Raw genomic sequence first — 18,956 nt, forward strand, 5'->3', positions numbered from 1 at the left:
GGATTTTAAGAGGTATCAAACACCAGTGGGTGATGTGCTAAAAAAAATTAGAAAATAAAAAGATGACAAGGATAATACATGGATTAAGGCAGCTGTTAAGTTTTTGGTTTTTAAAGCGATGGAGACAGCACGGAGGGCGATCTAGCTATTTCCAATGCAGGGTGTGCACAGCCACATTTTCAGACGCAACAACATGCTCACAGGGCAGTACAAGAGAAAAAGGAATAAAGAAAAATGAAAAGAGAAACAAGAGAAAATTAGAAACACACAAGAACAAAAATGATTTTGACAGCACGTACAAGAATTTACGTGAGTGTGTGAGGCCAGGGACGTGGGGATGGTGAGACCCACCCTCACCTCCTGCTCCAGGGAGAGCAGGGGCCTGAGGGGGCGGCGCTGCCGGGGGACCCCAACGTGGTCAGCGCCCCTAACCAAAACTCCACATACATTGGTCTAGGCAGGTCTTAAGCTACAAATTGTGGTCACATTTCAGGCTGGACAGTTTTACGCACTTCCACCAAGAGTAGCAGGAGAGAATTAGGCTCTGTTCTTGCACCAAAGCATTGTTTAAAAAATTAATGTCTGCGGAATAGTAAAAGCAACATTGGAGTAAAAGTGACTGGAGGAGAACGTGCTTGATCCTAGCTCACTGGCCGCTTTATCTCACTGACGTTAAGATGCTGGCTGAGACCTTACGGTACCAAAACAGACAGACGCACCAGGAGGGAGGTTTAATGCGCTGCTATATTTTGATGCCGGGAGCCATGCCTGGTACACGAGGTTCTGGGTAAACAATGGTGACAGTGTCAACCACTATGGGCTAAGCACATATCCAGCTACTCCTCCAAATCCCACGGGCAGACTTCAAAAGGCAAAAACAAGCAGGAATTCTCTGGTGGGTCCGCAGACCCAGAGCCAAGCAGTTGCTGAGCAAAAATGTCACCAGTGCCTCCTGTGACAAAAGAGGAGGCACTGGCCTGGGGGCTGGGGCAGGGCTCCAGGCTTCCACTGCTCACCCACCAGTCTGTCCAGGGGGAGAAGGTGGTCCCTGCTTACGTTGCACCGATGCACCTACCTTGACTGATGCCTGGGGGATCAGCAGGTGGTGACATGTGAGGTGAACGGAGCCAGCCTCGGTGTAGCACGGTGGGTAGCTGTGCCCTCAGCAGTCCCCAGGCTCCTAAACCTGACACCTCATCTCCAAGGAGCAGATGAGGAGCGCGGGCATGTAGATCACAGGGCCCTGTGAGGACAAGAACAGATCATGGCCACGACATGCCTTGCCCCTTACTTAAGCATGTCCGGGAGGAACAGGAAATACATCCAGAGCCCGGTAGGCACCTCACGCAGGTGGGACTCGGGTCCTCTTGCCTATCACTCACAGGGCTGATCTGGATATTCTTTTTATCAATTCTCTGGCATCTTCTCCTCCAACTTACCAACAACCAGAAAGTAGAATCTGATCTTAGTTAAGGTCAAGAATCACAGAGCACCGCCTCCACAGCGGGCCCGGCAGCACGTGCCAGGTCGTCCGACCATCACCTGTGGGACCGCCATGAGCCCTCTCCAGACAAAAGGACCGAGGCCTTAGGCCGGGGGTACACAGATTCCCTCACTCTCCCCAGCAAAGGGGGACCACCTCCCGGCAAAGGCATCTCACCCTCTTCTGCCCGAGGGACAGCACAATAGATACACGGGGAAACGGAGCAGAAGTTGGGGGGTTAGGCAGCCCAGAAGAGCTCGTCTGTAATTCCGAGGCAAAGTGGGGCCGTTGACTTAATCACAGGGACAAAGTGAGGATGAACATTTCTCTGCTCTTTCCCATACTCCGTGATACGCCTTTCCCTGCATAAGGAGTTCATTCGGAGGTCCCTGGCGGTGTTTCTGATGTCCTAACATGACATGCTGCCTGTCGGGCAGGAAGAGAGGGCCTGAGCCGAACAGGTGCTGAGCCTGGGAGGCAGGAGACTCTGGCTCCAAGGCAGCTCAACCAGTGCCTCTTTCTGCCTCTCGGGATTCAGCATCTCATCTATAAGCAAAGGGATGAGACTGTCCCAGGAAAGGCTGCCCAACAGAAATGAAATGAGAGCCATGTAAAGAAAGTTTCCCAGTTGCCACATTTAAAAATGTAAACAAAGAAACAAACCAACAAACAAAAAACAAGTACTAGAAACTAATTTTAAGAACATATCTTACATAATCTACTGTATGTAAAATACTATCATTTTGACATGTAATCCATAGAGGAAGTAACAAGATAGTTTATATGCTTTTAGTAGACAAGCCTCAGCGTCTCATGTGCATTTGAACTACAGCACATCTCAGCTCAGACCAGCCTCCTCCCCAGTGCTCCTAGCATCAGTGGCTGTGGCTACTCTATTGAACAGCAACTCCAGGGGTCCCACCAGGGTCCTGGCTGAAAAGCAGGAGTAAGTGCTCTAACACTATCACTAAAAGGATCTCTCTGAAACAAAGGCGGATTCACTTTTATATGTCTGTAAACCGGCGGGCTGCACCTCCTTCCCCCCTTGGATACAAGAGTCCTATTCCGTGCTGATACCTTTCTGGATGGAGAGAAGAAACCCGGCACACAGCCAGGGTGGACTGGCCTCCAGGTAAACTTACCTGCTGTCTGTGTCCAGTCCCATGAAGTCCTCCTTCTCAAACGGCATGCAGAGGAGTGGGATCTTGTCCCCAGACTTGTCAGGGGCACCATCCAGCCACTTGGACTTGAGCAAGATGAAGAGTGACTCAGTGAAGTCCTCGATCCTCTTCTCCACCACCCTGCAGTCCTCGTAGATTGAAGGCCACGTCGGTGCGCGGCTGCTTGGCTTACCACCCCATGCAGCACAAAGACAAAGAGCTGAGAGTCATTAAGCGTGATGCCATACAGCTCCTCTGCACGTGGAGCTTCTCGAAGGCCTTGGCCGAGAGGAAGTCGGTAATGGTGACAAGGCCCACAACCATGCGATGGGTCTGGAAGACGCCCCATCCATTCTTGGGCGCATAGTGGTGCCTGTACTGCGTAAAGAGTGTGCCCTGGGAGCTGCACGGGCTGATCTAGCTCACCAAGGAGATTCGCTTATAGATGCAAAAGAAATTCTCCTCTGAGATGATCCCCACTTGTTTGACCACCACGGGAAGAGTCTCATAGTCCTCAGCACACTGCATGTAGTCAGGGATTCTCATGTTGCAGGCCCTGCCGAGAGGGGAGAGGAGATCGAGGTAAATATTGTGCTGTGTGCTGTGGGCGCCTCTGGGTTGCGGTGACCTGGTGTGTACCAGCCAGAAGGCAGGGGAAGCCCAAGCAAATCCAGTGGTACAGTTTGTCCTTCAGAGCCTGCACATGGCTACCTTAGCTCGGATCACTTTACCCAGGTTTTGGTCTAGGCTTCCTGCCCCTGCAGAGAAGGGTCATTTCTTGTTTTCTGTTTCAAAGCACCTAGCAAGGCCCTGATGCAAAGTCACTGCTCAAAAATGCGGAATAAAGAAATGAAAAAAGGAACTGCTTTCCGCAACCCCCTTCAGCAGAATATAAAGAAAAGGACAACAGTAGGAGCAAAAGATCTGGATTTCAATTCCAATTTAATTGAACCCCTAAGCTGCAGAATAATGGATAAGAAAACTTGCCTTGGCGAGGAGGGTACATTTCAGTGGTAGAGCACATGCTTATCATGTACGAGGTCCCAGTACCACATTTTAATAAATGAAACAAATAAATAAACCTAATTACCCTCCTCAAAAAATACTTTTTAATTCAAAATTCAAAAAACACCTTGCAATTGACACAACATTGTAAAGTTGACTATATTTCAATTAAAAAAATAAAATCCTTGCCTTACAAGAATATATCTGGATTACGGAAGTTTGCAAATGTAAAATGCCTAGGGTACCACCTGCATAAAAAGGAGTGACTACAAATTTACTATCCCTCCTTTATGAGCTATATTTCCTTCGGGGTGGTAATAACCTCTCAGAGCTAATTTTCTCAGATTTAAAAAAAAGTAAATAATACCTGATTCTCAGTACTGCTGAAGAATCAGATAACCCTATGAAAGCATCTGACCCACAGATTTTACTCAATAAATGTTTGTTGAATGAATGAATAAACAAGCAAAATGAATGCTGCTCCCTGCCACAGACCATCATAATGGTACTGCTTGGAAATCCCAAGCCCACGTTCCACCCGTCTCTACACTAACCATGTGGGTGACCAGGGCAGGCGTGTGTGCTTCTCTAAGCCCCAGTTTAATCGTGAATAGAAATGATGGCAATAACACAAACCTCAAATTGTTAGTGAATCAGTAATGAATCGTACCCCAACTTTGCAAGATGGAACCATTAAGGAAAACTGGGAAAAGGGTCCATAGGCCCTCTCCATATTATCTCTTACAACTACATGGGACTCTACATTATATCTCAAAATAAAATTTCTACTTTTTTAAAGAAGCTATTGAGGTTAAATTTGCTCACTGTCTCAAAAAAAGAACACACAGAAAAAATAGGACAATGCCCAGCACATGAGATACACTCAGTTAACATTCCCACTGAACCCACAGGTCCCTCCAAATTCAGAGCAAGAGGATGGGTCCTCATGGCAAGAGGCCACTGCACCTGAAGCTAACAAAGCTAATGGTGCTCACTTCCAAGAGTCCCTGTCACCACCCTTGTTCTAATTTTCTATTTGTAATTTTTTTCCTTTTTATTACGTAGAAACTCCCAATTGCATAGCCTTCAACTGACTAGACATCAAGATGGCAGCCCTTCAAAACCTGACCACAGAGACCATGATGGCAGCCCTTCTTGGTGAAACAATAAAATGAAAAGCCATTTCCACAAGACCTCTGTGTAAATCTAATAGGGAACTTCATCCTGGACTGAGGAAGAGGACTGGGGAGGAGGGGGCAATCTGGGGCATAGAGAACTATGGGCCACCTGTCCCACGATGGACTTTAGACTCAACCATCACCCTCCAGGAAATTTAAAATACACAGCGACATAGTGCTATGGGCAAGATTTTTTTTTTTTTAAATCCCTGAATCCCTTGCAGGTCTTGTTTCTACTGAGACACAAAGAGATTATGTGTATATTGTTTCACAAAAGCCTTAAAATATTATCACCCCAACTTGACACATCAAGAAACTGAGGTAGAGAGGTTTGTCACATTGTGCAACATTAAAGAGAGGCCACGACAGACACCATATTTAAATCCAAGCCCCTGCTCCAGTGCTCACAGTAGAAAGTGTGACATACTGCCCCTTTTCTGCCCTCTCCTTGTAATAAATCTCTGAAGAGTATTTTCTGTGCCACCTGGAATCACAATCACATCAATTTTCCACAAAGAGCTATGTGACTCCTTGCAGGAAGTAACAAAATCTAAAGTGTTGGGATGGGAGGAGAGATTTGCATTTTCTGTTTCTCAAAGGAAACATGGCTTTAAAAGAAACTGAAAAGCATTTATCTAGTCTAAGACCTCATTGTGCAGATAAAGAAACGGAGGGTCAGAAGAGATGAGGAAAGGGCCTTATTAAAAAATATTGCCTCATCACAGCACCAAGCCAGCCCTGGGCACTACTGGGGGAGGATCTGGGAGGCCCAGAAGAATGAGTGTTAGAAAACGGAAAGAGAAGAAGCATACAAGGCCCTGTCTCTACACCACCATAACATGAAATTCCACCAAATTACCCAGTATGGGGGCAGCCAATAATAAGGTGGGGTAAACAGGTTACAGAAACCTGGAAGTCTCAACCATAGTGGAAATTCCAACATTTACTATGTTTTTTTTCCCAGTTCAAGCATCAACTCAGTGGGCACTCTGTACCAGGGACTACACGAGGCCTGGAGTTCTCCCAAACACAGATCTCTATTACCACGTGTGCAAACCACATAAAGGCCACCAGAAGAAAAGCGCTCAAAGATAACATGGAATTACTGAAACTGAAAACAGCCAAAGAGCATATATTACAAGGAAAAATGGTACTGCTACAAATGGACTCATGGACATAGAAAGCAAACTGTGCTTAGCAGGCAGGAAAGGGGAGATTAACAAATACACGTTAATAAATATAAAATAAATGACAAGGGCCTACTATATAGCACAGGGAACTATATTCAATTTCTTGTAATGAGTTCTACTAAAAACAATATAATACATATGTATATACATATGCATATGTTTATAACTGAATCTCTGCTGTACATCTGAACCTAACATTGTAAATTGACTACACTTAAATAATAAATAAATTAAAAAAATTATTAAAACTAAAAGCAACGCCATTAAGAAAAAAAAAGAATACTGTAATCCCCTTAGCTGTAGGTGCTGGAGAATCCTGGTTGCAAGCACCAAGTCCACTGGATCACTCCAGCACTGGCTGTCACTCTTTCTGACCATTAGAGAGTCACTTGGCTTCACGGAGGTTACTTTTCTCTTCTGTGAGACTACAGTAGCAACTAACAATGTATAGAATCTCATCATTCACAAGCCCAACAATTAGTGAGGACTTCCCATGGGCCAGGCTCTGGAGAGATGAAAAGATACAGTCCCAGATATATTCATGGGTAGAAGAAATTTATGCCATAAAGACATTAATTCTTCCTGTTTTGATACACAGATTCATTGCAATTCTGATTAGAATTCCTACCAGATATTTCATGGAATGTAACAAGTTATTTTATGGTCAGTAATAGGCATGAGACTTCTTTAGAAACACCACTGAGGAAGGGTGGGTATGTCACTCATTTTCACTGGTCTTTCTGATGTGATGAAAACGTTCTGGAATAATAATTGTTGAACCACTGTGAATATGCTAAAAGTTGCTGAATTGTACCATTTAAATGGATGGACTTCATGGTGTGTGAACAATATCACAATAAAGCTGTTATATGAAAAAATATTTCTTGACAATTATTTTTCCCTCTATACTACTAGTCTGCCCCACGATTTAAGAAAAACAAAAAACCAAAACAAACCAAACTGTGCCAGGAGCTCTTTAGGACTGCAATGTCCCTGGGTCTCCAACGCCTCTGGTGGTGCTGTTCCTGTTAACGCACCCTAGATGGGCTGGGCTAGTTAGGGACTGTAACTATCTTTTTAAAATCGACGGTTACACGTTTCACACTGGGAGTGGGAAGGAAGGAGCATGTCACAGCCTCATGACTTCAGCTCATTTTTAACTGAACCAAGCCCTGATTTCAACACTGTAATCCCTGGCACTATAAAAACACGTGACATCAACAAGCACCGCCATCATAACTCCTGAAAGTGTTCAAGGTACTTACCTGGGGCAGAAACACTGAGGGAGGAGACCGAAGCTCGCTCAGCACTGAGGATCCACTTTCCCGACTCCACCAGAAGCTGGGCTTTACAGCCGGAGGCTCTCAGCCCAGGGAGCAGCGCCCATGCCGCAGAGCTTGTCCTCAGGGAGCAGGAAAGGAAGAGCAGGGCAGCCCCGGGGTAGCGGGGCAGGGAAAGCGGGGGGGGGGGGTTGGTGGAAACGCGGGTTGCAGCCCCGCTCGGAGGCCAGCCCCAGCCCCAGCCGCCTGCCCCCGTTCGGGTCCGCAGACACCGCCCGCCCAGGACACAGCTCGCCCAGGGGCGAGGACGGGCCGGCGGCCGAGGAGAGGCAGCCCGGGAGGAGAGGACTCGCGGGCGGGAGAGGACTCGCGGGCAGGAGAGGGGAAGGGGATGCCAGCAACGGACTTAGGGGGGCCCGGCTGGGTGAGAGGCTGCAGGTGCCCACCTGGCCATGGACAGGTGTGGCCGGGGCGCCGGGGTTGGTGGCGCGGGCAGAGGGGTCTGGCCAGAGCAATTCAGCTGAACACAGGCTGACTGGCGCCCTGGGGGGCTGTGACATGCCGACCGCCCTCCCGCAGCCGCCTGACCCCTTCCCCGGGATCCCCGCACCTTGCAATTCCACAGCCAGAGGCCCCGGCCCCGGGCAGGAGCTAAAGGCCTACCGGTCGACAGAGCTGAGAAGCCTTTGGGGCCGATCCCCGGCTCGGAGCTGGAGCTTCCAACCCGCGGTCCAGCTGGCACCGACTGCCCATGCGCAGGAGGGCCAGCGATCCACTCTGGGTTCTGCGAGAGAAGGTGGGGCAGCGAGGGAGGAAGAAGATGGGAGGGGGAGGAGAGGAGGGGAAAAGTGGAGGGAGACAGATGGACCGGAAGAGCAGAGAAAAGGGATGGATCTGGAGAGGGGAGGGTCATAGCGGAGATGGAGAGAAAATGCTTTACCTCTGGGGGCACCCCGAAGGAGGCGGCAGTCCTGCCTCTGTACCATTCTGTTACCCTTCAAGGCCCGCAGCTCATGTTTTACCTCTCTGATCCAGCCCTCCATCCGATGCTTCAGCAGAACCCCTATGGGTATCACACCCGTTGCCCCCACGCGGAGCTGGGTTTTCTGTTGCTCTGGGAACCAAGCACCCGCAGGTGTTGTCGCTCAGAACTACCTTGGGAAGAGTACCTATTCCCCTTTTACACGCTGGGAAACAGGCAGGCATGATCTCTGCCTTAGTTCCACTCTCCCAGGTGTTGGGCTGGCAGGGAGCGGGGTGGTACAAGATCAGAGCCCCAGACAGAGCAGACTGCCTGAGTGTTGGTGCACAGTCCCCATCCCTCCTGGGTAAACCACACCCCACCCTAGTGGAACCACCAAGGGTTCACAGTAGTTCCCTGGGTGTGGGAGAGCTATCCTCATGTAAAGGAAAAGCCCAGCTGGGCTAACAAGCTAAGTCACAAATCTAAGTGTGATAAGTGTCGGTTTACTGATCTAAATTCTGCTGGGCTAACTCGTAAATCTGAAGTTTAGTGTCAGTTTACTGGGCTAACAAGCTAACTCGTAAATCCAACCTCAACAGGTGTCAGTAACGTGATCTATTACAAGTTGATAAGCTCCAGTGTACTGATTCCTTGCTTTTTATTGTTTGAGCCTTATTGGCTAATACCACTTACTTGTAATTAACCCTTTAAAACCTCATGTGCATGTCTTGGAGTTGCTCAGAACTTCGGAGCAGAATCCCCTCTGAGCCCGCTGGCATAATAAATCTGAGTACTCCAACCCTCCCAGTGGTGCTTGTTTCTTGGCTGGCCTGTTGTTTCCATAACACTCAGTTCCAGTGCCCTGCTTGCTAGGGAGATAGGAGTGCTACCGAGTCCAAATTCATTCTCCTCAATGAAGGACAGGCCAATAAGTTGGGAGACCAGGTGTTGGGGCAAGGAATAGCAAGTCTCTGTAGACCTAGATGGCAAACTAATGTCCTGGAAAACCATCTCCCCAAGTCAGAATTCAGGCTCCATTCCTACGTGCTTGGTTGTTGCAATCTTCTTGGTGTAGGAATTCTTTGTTGTTAGAATCCTTTGTTTTTGCAGCTATATGCCTGGGTCAAATCTCGGTAAACCTCCAACAAAACAAACGTTATTTTCTATTCTGTAATTTGTTATCTTTTTATGAATGAAAAAGTGTTAAATATCCTTAAAAGTCAGAGCCTTCAGAATAGGCTCTCCTGCATATTTCAGGCTCTAAGCAACATTGTTTTACAAGCAACATGAAGCCTAGGAGACAGAGCATAGGGTTAAAGTCAAATGAAAAGATCTAATATGCAGTCAGATATGTTGTGTTCTATTACCCGGGCAGAAGCCACTTGAGGATTTAAATCCCTTTAAGTTAAAAATAACTAAAACTTTAAAGGAATTTACATACATAATTGGGAATGTGCATACCATATCTGGAAAATCATCCAAAGGATAGTAAACAGTGGCATCTCCAGGGAGGGCTGGAAGAACAGAGGATGAGTGTAAACTTCTTTCACTTGTGTAGTTTTGTGCTCTGTTTGAATTTTTTTTAACCATTTGCATGTATTTCTTTTTCAGTTAAAAAAAAATGTGTAATGGAGCAAAGGAGTAATTAGCTCAGCAAACACAGCAGCCATGGAATCACTGAGTCATCACTTTTGACTTAAGCCAGGAAGAATTTATTGACTCTCCAATGTGCCCAGTGCTGTTTTAAGACTTCTTTTATTATTATTATTTATTATTATTATTACTACTATTATTATTATTGTTATTTTTATTTTATGAAATAATAACAATGTAACCCCCACCCCTGCCCATGGCTGGTGGGAAACCAACTGAGTTTTTATTGATTTGTTTTCCAAGGAGTAGAGATGAGTTATAAACTGAACACATCTTCAGGGCAAAACAGGCGGAGTGGTTTTACAGCACTCCAGACAGCTATGAAGTGTTTTCAATAAAGGTGCCCAGAGGCTGAGAGTGAAAGCCTCCAGGGCCCTACAAAAAGCTGCCCAAACTGCCTTCTCCATGGCACTACTGAAGTAGGAAAGAACAAATCTGAATCCGTATTTGATCTGTTCCTTTGACTTTAAGAAAACCACGTTAATACGCTCCGGTCTTTTCATGGGTTATGATGTCACAGACGAGACGGACAGGTCAACAAGGGACCACTCTGCCGTGATCACTGAGCCGGGGAACGGGATGGGCTTCAAGATGTATGACGCAGCCATAGCAGTGCCCTTGCTTCTAGGCAGGTAACCAAAGTCGTCTCGACAAGGTGTCAAATACTTGTGCCCACGTCCTAATCACCTGACGTGTATTAAAGAGAAATGGAAACCTATAAAAGTCCAATACCCTTGGTGGGTACACCGTCCAAAGAGCAAAGTCACAGTTTGACAACTGTCCATCCCGTTTCCCTGGGATTCATTCTTGGAGAACCTTAGAAACCACTCCTCTGTCCTTAAGAAGTGCTGCATATTTGTCCTATCTTTGACTCAGTGATGGAGCATGTTCAAGTGAACTTTAATGTCTGCACAGATTTGACTGTCTTTCTCCAGGTTCACTTGTCCATTCTAAAGACGCCTGAGCTAAGTCCATCCTCCGTAAGTTCTATTCCCTCCAGTGACAGCTCATTGAGCCTGCAATTAAAAGCAAACTGAACAAGACTGTCTGTCCTCAGCTAAAAAGTTCACCCACCCTTCACTGCTTTATTAATCTCCTCTCCTGGCTAATTGCAACAGACTAACACCTCCCTCTACCAAGCTCCCCAACTATGTCAGTTTTTCTCCCCAAAGAGAAAGTAAGGTCCATAAATGAGGACTCAACTCCATAGTCACTTCTGAATTCCTAGCATATAGTAATGTTAATAAACAGAACTATGATTATGGATTCTTTCCTTTAAAACATTTCCAGTTATTTGAATGAGACCTTGGAAGAGAGGTGTTTGCCGTCCAGTATCTTGATCCACAAGACTCTGGAGGCCTTTTTCGGAATGGCTGCTCACTGATTCATTCAAACCACAGCTTCTCATTCCAGGAGTAGCTGTGCTTCTCTGCCAGGAGTTTGTGGTCACTCTCATGCCAGAAGAGCTTTAAACTATATCCTTATTTTGGATTTGTAATTTTTCCCCTCTTCCAACAAAATTGACTTTCCTAACTGTCTTGCCTTGAGGAATTTTTTTTTCCTAGTTCACCCTTTAGTAAACCATGCTTCTCGGAATGGGCTTGGCCTTACATATGATCAGTCATCCAACTCCCAGTGTGAGAGGATTCGGGCTCACCTCCTGCCCTACTGTCAAGGCAACTGAAACTCAGTACAGGAGCCAACAGGCACCCCAGGGCTTCTAAGGCTCATGTATCACCCAGAATCCCTGCTTTCTGGTTTGTCTTGGCTTCTGAGGATTTCCCCTCACTTTCTTGACAATTAGCTGTGCAGCTTGTAAGATGAAGAAGGAAGGTTTTATTTCTTAATCCGCATTTTAAGAAACCTGTGTAATGAAGGTTTTCACAAGTTTCTACAACCCTCCATTGCCAAGACAGAGAACACACTAGATATTTTCTATGTTTAGCTATCATGTGTATTTTTTCTTTTTTTTTCTTAACTGCAAACAGACATCTTTTAATTAAAAAAAATTAAGGCCCCAAAAAGGATAGAGAAAGGGCATACAAAATTAAAGGGCAAGGACAGAAAAATGATAAGTACTGTACAAGGTTAATATAATACTTACTCTATGGATCAGATCAGCAATTCTCAGTAACAGCTATTTGAAATATGACCATGAGGTAAAAGGTCTCTCTTGTCAGGAGATGGCTAATAGAAAATAGAATTAAATCAACAAACTAAAATTCTAAGTCTGGCTAGGTACAGAAGGCTACCAGCAAAATGTCTCGTCTTCTGGAAAGGAGGGAGGCTCACCAGCTCTTTACTGTGGAGCCTGAGCCCAGGGGAGGTCGGTGAAGTGAGCTCTGTAAGTACCCAATTAGCAAAGTGGGTGATGAATAAAGAGACGTGAGCTTTGATGACAGAGATGATACTACTATTCACTTGTCCTGTAAAGTATGTCTTCACGTTCAGTGATCACTACCTCAGGGTCCTCAGGGATTAAGATTTTAGGAAAATTCACAGCCTGGGCCCAGACCTCCTCTTTGAGCTCGTGACACTGCACTTAGATGTCGCAAGGGGAACTCCAACTCCACCTGCAAAGAGCTGACTTCACGGTTCTCCTCCCATAGCCGTCCTGCCCAGGGCCCCTGGTCGGGGGGCAAGGTCTCTCTGCCTCTCCGAGCTCAGGCCCATCACTCACAGATGTGACTGGACCCCTCCTTCAGGGCCCAGATTTCCTCAGTCACCGAGTCCCACCACCCACACCTGTCCTACCAGATACTCACTGGCACTCACTCAGCACTCACTCTGTGCTAGGTACCATGCTGCACACTGTGCACACGTTATCTCACTGGATCTCCACAGTAGTCCTGGGAGGTCGGTACATCACTGCATTTATTGATTACATAAATTGTTTCTCTTCCTTGAGTGCATCATCCAAAGTGACATGGCTACTGAGCCACAAAACTGGGACTGAAAACCACTTGAAAATTCTACACTCTTACACCTGGCAGCCACCCTAATCTGACTCATCACATCACCTCCAGCTGAGCCTTCTAAATGTTTCTAAGCATTCTACAAGACAAAAGTGATCTACGAGAGCACCCCACTCCCCTAATTAAAATCTGTCAATGACTGTCCACTGCCCTTAGGAGAAAGCCTCACCGGGCCTGAGCACAGCCCAATGGCCCGGCATCTGCGTTCCCTGCACGGCATCGCAGCCTCACCCACCACGCAGCTCTACACTGGCTGTGTCCAGGACAGGGATGCTGACTCCGGACAACCCGGGGCTCGTCTCAATCGAACAATGATCACCTTCTTCAGTGTCCATCTTCTTTACTGCTGACTCTCAGAAAAATGTTTTCTCAGGATGAATCAATATCTTTTTCCTTACAACTTCCCGTCATTGATAATGAGCTCCACCCAAAACAGAGAAGACTTAATTCTCAGTCTCCTTATCTGTAAAGTGAGAATAACAAGAAAATATGTGAGGTTTTAAGAGAAATAATATTCATGTGAGGCTGAGGGACAATTCCCAACATACAGTAAGTACTCAATATGTGCTTACTTATTATTAATAAGAATATAATGCATTCCAGCAACCTTAACTCAATGTTTTATGGCTATGTCCAACAGACAACAGACACACTGTTGGACGAACCTCTTTGAGCGGATCAGCACAAGCATACTGGGAAAGGTAAGCGCTGACTCCTGTTACAGCTGCAGCCACCCAGCACTACGGGGCGGGGGCAGTTTCTCAGACTATTACATGTTGCTTGAGCATTTAATTGTCACTAATGAATAAAGACAGGTGTTCTTTAGTCAAAGCTCCTGAAACATAAATCTTCAAAGATTGATGCAAATTAGATTTCAAGTACAACACTCTCTCTAGAAATTATTTGATAATAGTCTTAGCTCCTCTGCACATCAAAAGGGCATGTTCTTAATATATCTGACTACACCGAAAGTGTTGTTTAAAAGAAATTAAGATGAAGCCATCCTAAATAAGCTCTCAGTATCATCTTCAAAAAGCCCCACCCAAGGGTCTCATTCCTCAATTCCACATAGGTGTTCAGGTAGCTTAACCTGGGTCTTGGTTTCTTATAACATGGGGGTGGGAAGAGTTGTGGATAGATTTATGTTGCAAATATAAACCTAGGGTAGTTGCTGCATAGAAATCCTAGAAATAAACAAATTGATATATAGTCCTACCCCAAGAAGCTCAGATTTTCCATTTACAACAGCATTAAAAATTAAATGAGAGATACATTTAACAAAAATTTACAAGATTTGTACATTGAATATTTTGAAGTATCACCAAAACATTTTAAAAGATCTACATATATGGAAGACATCTCATGTTGATGGAATGGTAGACAATATTGTTAAAAATGTTAAGACTCCCCAAAGTGATTTACAAATTCAGTGGAATCCCTATCAAAATTCCAGCTGACTTCTTTGCAAAAATTGAAAAACTTATCCCAAAATTCATATGGAAGTGCAAGGGGCCCAGGACAGCCAAAGCAATCTTGAAGAAGCAGAGCAAAGTGGGATGACTCACTTTAAAGTGTACTAAAAAGCTATAATACTAAGTCAGTATGTTACTGGCATAAGTTTGGATAAATAAATCTATGAGACACAATAAAATCCCAGGGGGAAAAAACTTACATTTAAACAAAGTTTTCCACAAGGATGCCAACAACACTCCATGGAAAGAATAGTCTATTCAACAAATGGTGCAGGGAAAGCTGGGTATCTGCAGGCAAAAGAATGAATCTGGAATCTGGACCCCCATATTTTATATAACAAATAAAAATTAATTCAAAATGGATCAGAGACAGAAACGTAAAAACTAAACCTATAAACTTTCTAAAAGAAGACACAGTATAAATCTTTGAGGTCCTAGGATAGGCTTTGGTTTCCTAGATACAATACGAAGAGCACAAGTGATAGAAGAAAAAAGCAGATAAACTGGACTTCATCAAAATTAAAACCTTTTTGTTACAGAGGACATCATCAAGAAAGTGAAATGACAGGTGAAGGGGGTATCTCAACTGATAGAGGGCGTGATTAGCAAGAAAAATAAAATAAATCAATACATCTAATTACCTCACCTGTAAAGAAATCGTTTTAATGTTTAAAAGAACTAAAGTGAAAGCACAATCTGCAGAATAGGAGAAAAATTTTACAAAGCATGTATCTAATAAGAGACTAGTATTCAGGATATATAACAAATGCTTACACCTGAACAATAAAAAGAAAATCGACCCAATTTTTAAAATTTCCAAGGATTTAAAAAAATACAGAAATGGCCAATAAGCATATGAAAAGAAGCTCAGCATCACTAGCCAAATCAAAATGAAAATGAGATCGATTTTTACAACCACCAGGATGGTTATAATCAAAACATGGACAATAACAAGTGTTGTTCAGGAGGCAGAGATACCTCATATGCGGCCAGTGGAAAGGGACAATGGTGCAGCTTCTTTGGAGAAGTCTGTTGTTTCCACAAAATGTTAGAGTTATATGGCTCAGCAATTTCACTCCTACATGTAGAGTCATCCCTTAGTATCCTCGAGGGGTTGGTTTCAGGAACCCCCCATCCTGGATTCCATAATCCAAGGATGTTCGAGTCCCTTTACAATCAGCCATCTGGATCCATGAAGTGGAAACTACAGATATGGCGGACCAACTGTACAGCCAACAGAATGAAAACATATTATCACAAAAACTTGCACATCAATATTCATGGCAGTATCATTCAGAGTAGCCAAAGGTTACAAACAATATCCATCCATCAATGAACGGATAAACAAAATTACCAAGAATAGTCCCACAAACTTTTGGTCATTGAATCTTTGACAAAGGAGGTGAGAACATACAATGGAATAAAGACAGCCTCTTCAGAAAATGGTGTAGGGAAAACTGGACAGCTGCATGTAAATCAATGAAGTTAGACTACTCCCTCATAGCATACACAAAAATAAATTCAAAATGGCTTAAAGACTTAAACATGTAGACAAGACACTATAAAACTCTTAGAAGAAAACATAGGGAAAACATCTGGCATACATCTCAGCAATGTTCTCCTAGAGCAGTCTACTCAAGCAATAGAAATACAAGCAAAAATATACAAGTGGGATGTAATTAAACTTACAAGCTTTTTCACAGCAAAGGAAACAGTAAGCAAAACAAAAAGACAACCTATGGAATGAGAGAAAATATTTGCAATAAATGAGACTGACAAGGGCTTAATTCCCAGAATATATAAACAGTTTTAAACTTCATAAGAAAGAAAAACAAACAACTCAATCCAAAAATGGGCAGAAGACCTAAAGAGACTATTCTCCAATGAAGACATACAAATGGCCGATAAGCACATGAAAAAATGCTCAATATCATTATCAGAGAAATGCAAATCAAAACTGCAATCAAATATCACATCTCGCCAGTCCGAATAGTCATCATTCAGAAGTTCACAAACAATAAATGCTGGAGAGTCTGTGGAGAATAGGGAACCCTCCTACACTGGGGTGGGAATGCAGTTTCGTGGAGCCATTGTGGAAAACAGTATAGAGGTTCTTCAAAAGACAAAAAATTGACCTCCCATATGACCCAGCAATCCCACTCCTAGGCACATATCCAGAAGGAACCCTAATTCAAAAAGACACCTACACCCCAATATTCACAGCAGCACTATTTACAATAGCAAGACATGGAAACAACCTAAATATCCACTGACAGATGACTGGATAAAGAGGTTGTAGTATATTTGTAAAATAGACTACTATTCACAATAAAAAAAATAGTAAAATAATGCTATTTGTAGCAACATGAATGGACCTGGAGAATGTCATTCTAAGTGAAGTAACCCAGAAAGAGAGAGAAAAATACCATATGAGATCGCTCACATGTGGAATCTAAAAAAAAAACAAAAAAAGAAAAAACAACCAAACAAAAAGATAAACTTATCTACAGAATAGAAACAGACACAGAGACATCGAAACCAAACTATGGTTACCAGAGGGGAGAGGGTGTGGGAAGGAATAAATTGGGAGTTCAAGATTTTCAGATAGTATGTATAGAGTAAACAGCAAGTTTATACTGTATAGAACAGGAGAATATATTTAGTATCTTATAGTAACTTATGTTGAAAAAGAATATGAAAATTAATACAGGTATGTTTCTATTTAAATGAAGTGTTGTGCTGTACACAAGAAACTGATGCAACATTATAAACTGACTAGAATTCAATGAAAATATTTTTAAATAGACAAAAACGAAAAAAAGGAAAAAGATATTATCAAATCAAAAGAAAAAATTACTTATTGAGGCTACAACATGGATGGACCTTGAAAGTTTATACTAAAATAAGCCACACACAAAAGGGCAAATAGTGCCCTTTTAGGTGAAATGCTCTAAGCGTTTATTGTACTATTCCAGTACATTTTCTGGAGGTTTGAATTCTATCAAAATCAAAATAAAATGTATTATTCATTAAAAACATAAAATGATTCCTCACAGGGGGGCTTTAATTATTAAATGCAGAAATGCATGTAAAGCTCCTGGAACAACAATTTGCATGTCCACAGAGATTCACTGTTGTCACTGCCTCTCAGAGTGTGGTGCCAGCGCCGATGAGGGCTGCCTCCACTCGCTCCCCTGCAGAGAGGAGTGAGGGCCTGGGCTCTGACAGGAAGGGTAACCATGAACATGGGTTAGACAGAGCCACTCCCCAGACTCTGCGTTACCCAGCTTTCTTAAACAAACTGCTCCATCTAACATAAACACGCTACAGGGATGGATCTTACAACACAGGGAATATAGCCAATGTTATACAATAACTATAAATGGAACATAAAAATAAAAATTGTGCAACTATTGTACACCTGAAACTTATATCATATTGTAAATCAGCTATACCTTTATAAAAAATTAAAAAATATTTTAAAAATTTTATCACTTTTGTATTCAACTCGGTTTTTAAGTAACTACTAAACAGCTTAGAAAGTATAAAATATTTAAGTGTGATAAGTTTGTTTACATATTTATTTACTTTCAGCCTCCTGCTAAAAGAGAAATTAAACAATTTTTTTAAACACAGCTTAACAACAATAACAACAAAAAGAAAAAAGTGAGAGTGAAGACAAAATGGAGATTGAATAATTAAATGAAACCAGGGGAAGGTAAAGTCATAAAAATGAATGCCATGAAGTTAGGGTAAGTGTTAAAGGCCGACTACAAATTCAGCTGTAAGATTCTTGGCAGCTAAAGCAAAAAGGAAAAGATGATGTGATGGGTGGTAGAGCTCAGTGGTAGAGCGTGTGCTTAGCGAGCACGGGGTCCTGGGTTCAAGTGCCAGGGCCTCCACGAACACATAAATACACCTAATTACCTACCCCCAAAAGAGCCCCAAAGAAAAGAAAAAGAGAAATTTGTTTCCTAAAAAAACCCTGATATTAAATTTAGATTAAAAACATGAAAAAAAAAAGTAAAATAGAAAAGATGAGTGACACAAGCGATAATGCCCGTGAGATCAATCTGCAGTGGCTGCTGGCACGTCCCCATGTCCCACGTGGGAAAATCTGAAACATCCTTCTCACCACTCAGAGTCATCCTCAGCCCACACCACCCATCCCCCTGTTAAATGCAGGAGCACGGGTAGGGCCCGGCCTTTGCTCTCTCTGTGTCATCACAGTGAGACAGGATGGAAGGGGGCAGAGCACAGCCATTCAAGGAAGGCCACAACAATTAACATCAAAATGGTGAAGGATTCAATCCCCAATAGGCCTTGAGGCTCAGGATGAAGAGATTTAACTTCTAGCAGAGCTTGAGCTTCATTATACACACATTGTAATAGTAACATGGTGAATAACATGACCCAATGCACCATGGCCATCCCAAGGCTAGCCACAAAAGGTCACAGGGTGGGAAATGGCCAACTCCCTGGGAATCCCAGCCCCTTGCCCTTAGGCTGCTCAGTCTACTTATCAGCATATGAAACAACCAAGCCCAAGAAAACGAGCAACACAGCGCCACCTCGCGGTCACCACTCTCTCTCCCT

The 18,956-nt window shown here is 43.7% G+C and overlaps 1 protein-coding gene across 46 annotated transcripts in view; it reads right to left on the bottom strand.

Annotated features, from left to right (window-relative positions):
* The window catches only part of LOC141575936 (uncharacterized), a 145,458-nt gene that overhangs the window by 54,177 nt on the left and 72,325 nt on the right, over positions 1–18,956 (bottom strand). For 31 of the 46 annotated variants that reach the window (XR_012504047.1, XR_012504048.1, XM_074357716.1 and 28 more), the window contains 6 exons: positions 15,339–15,584; positions 14,561–14,648; positions 12,018–13,351; positions 7,282–8,190; positions 2,626–3,199; positions 1,076–1,243 (listed from right to left, as the gene is read on the bottom strand). The gene's annotated coding sequence lies outside the window, so the exon portion shown is untranslated. The other 15 variants (XM_074357688.1, XM_074357672.1, XM_074357696.1 and 12 more) reach the window with 12 other exon arrangements.

The sequence above is a fragment of the Camelus bactrianus genome, chromosome 34 (assembly GCF_048773025.1).
Source record: "Camelus bactrianus isolate YW-2024 breed Bactrian camel chromosome 34, ASM4877302v1, whole genome shotgun sequence".
NCBI classification, from domain to species: Eukaryota; Metazoa; Chordata; class Mammalia; order Artiodactyla; family Camelidae; genus Camelus; species Camelus bactrianus.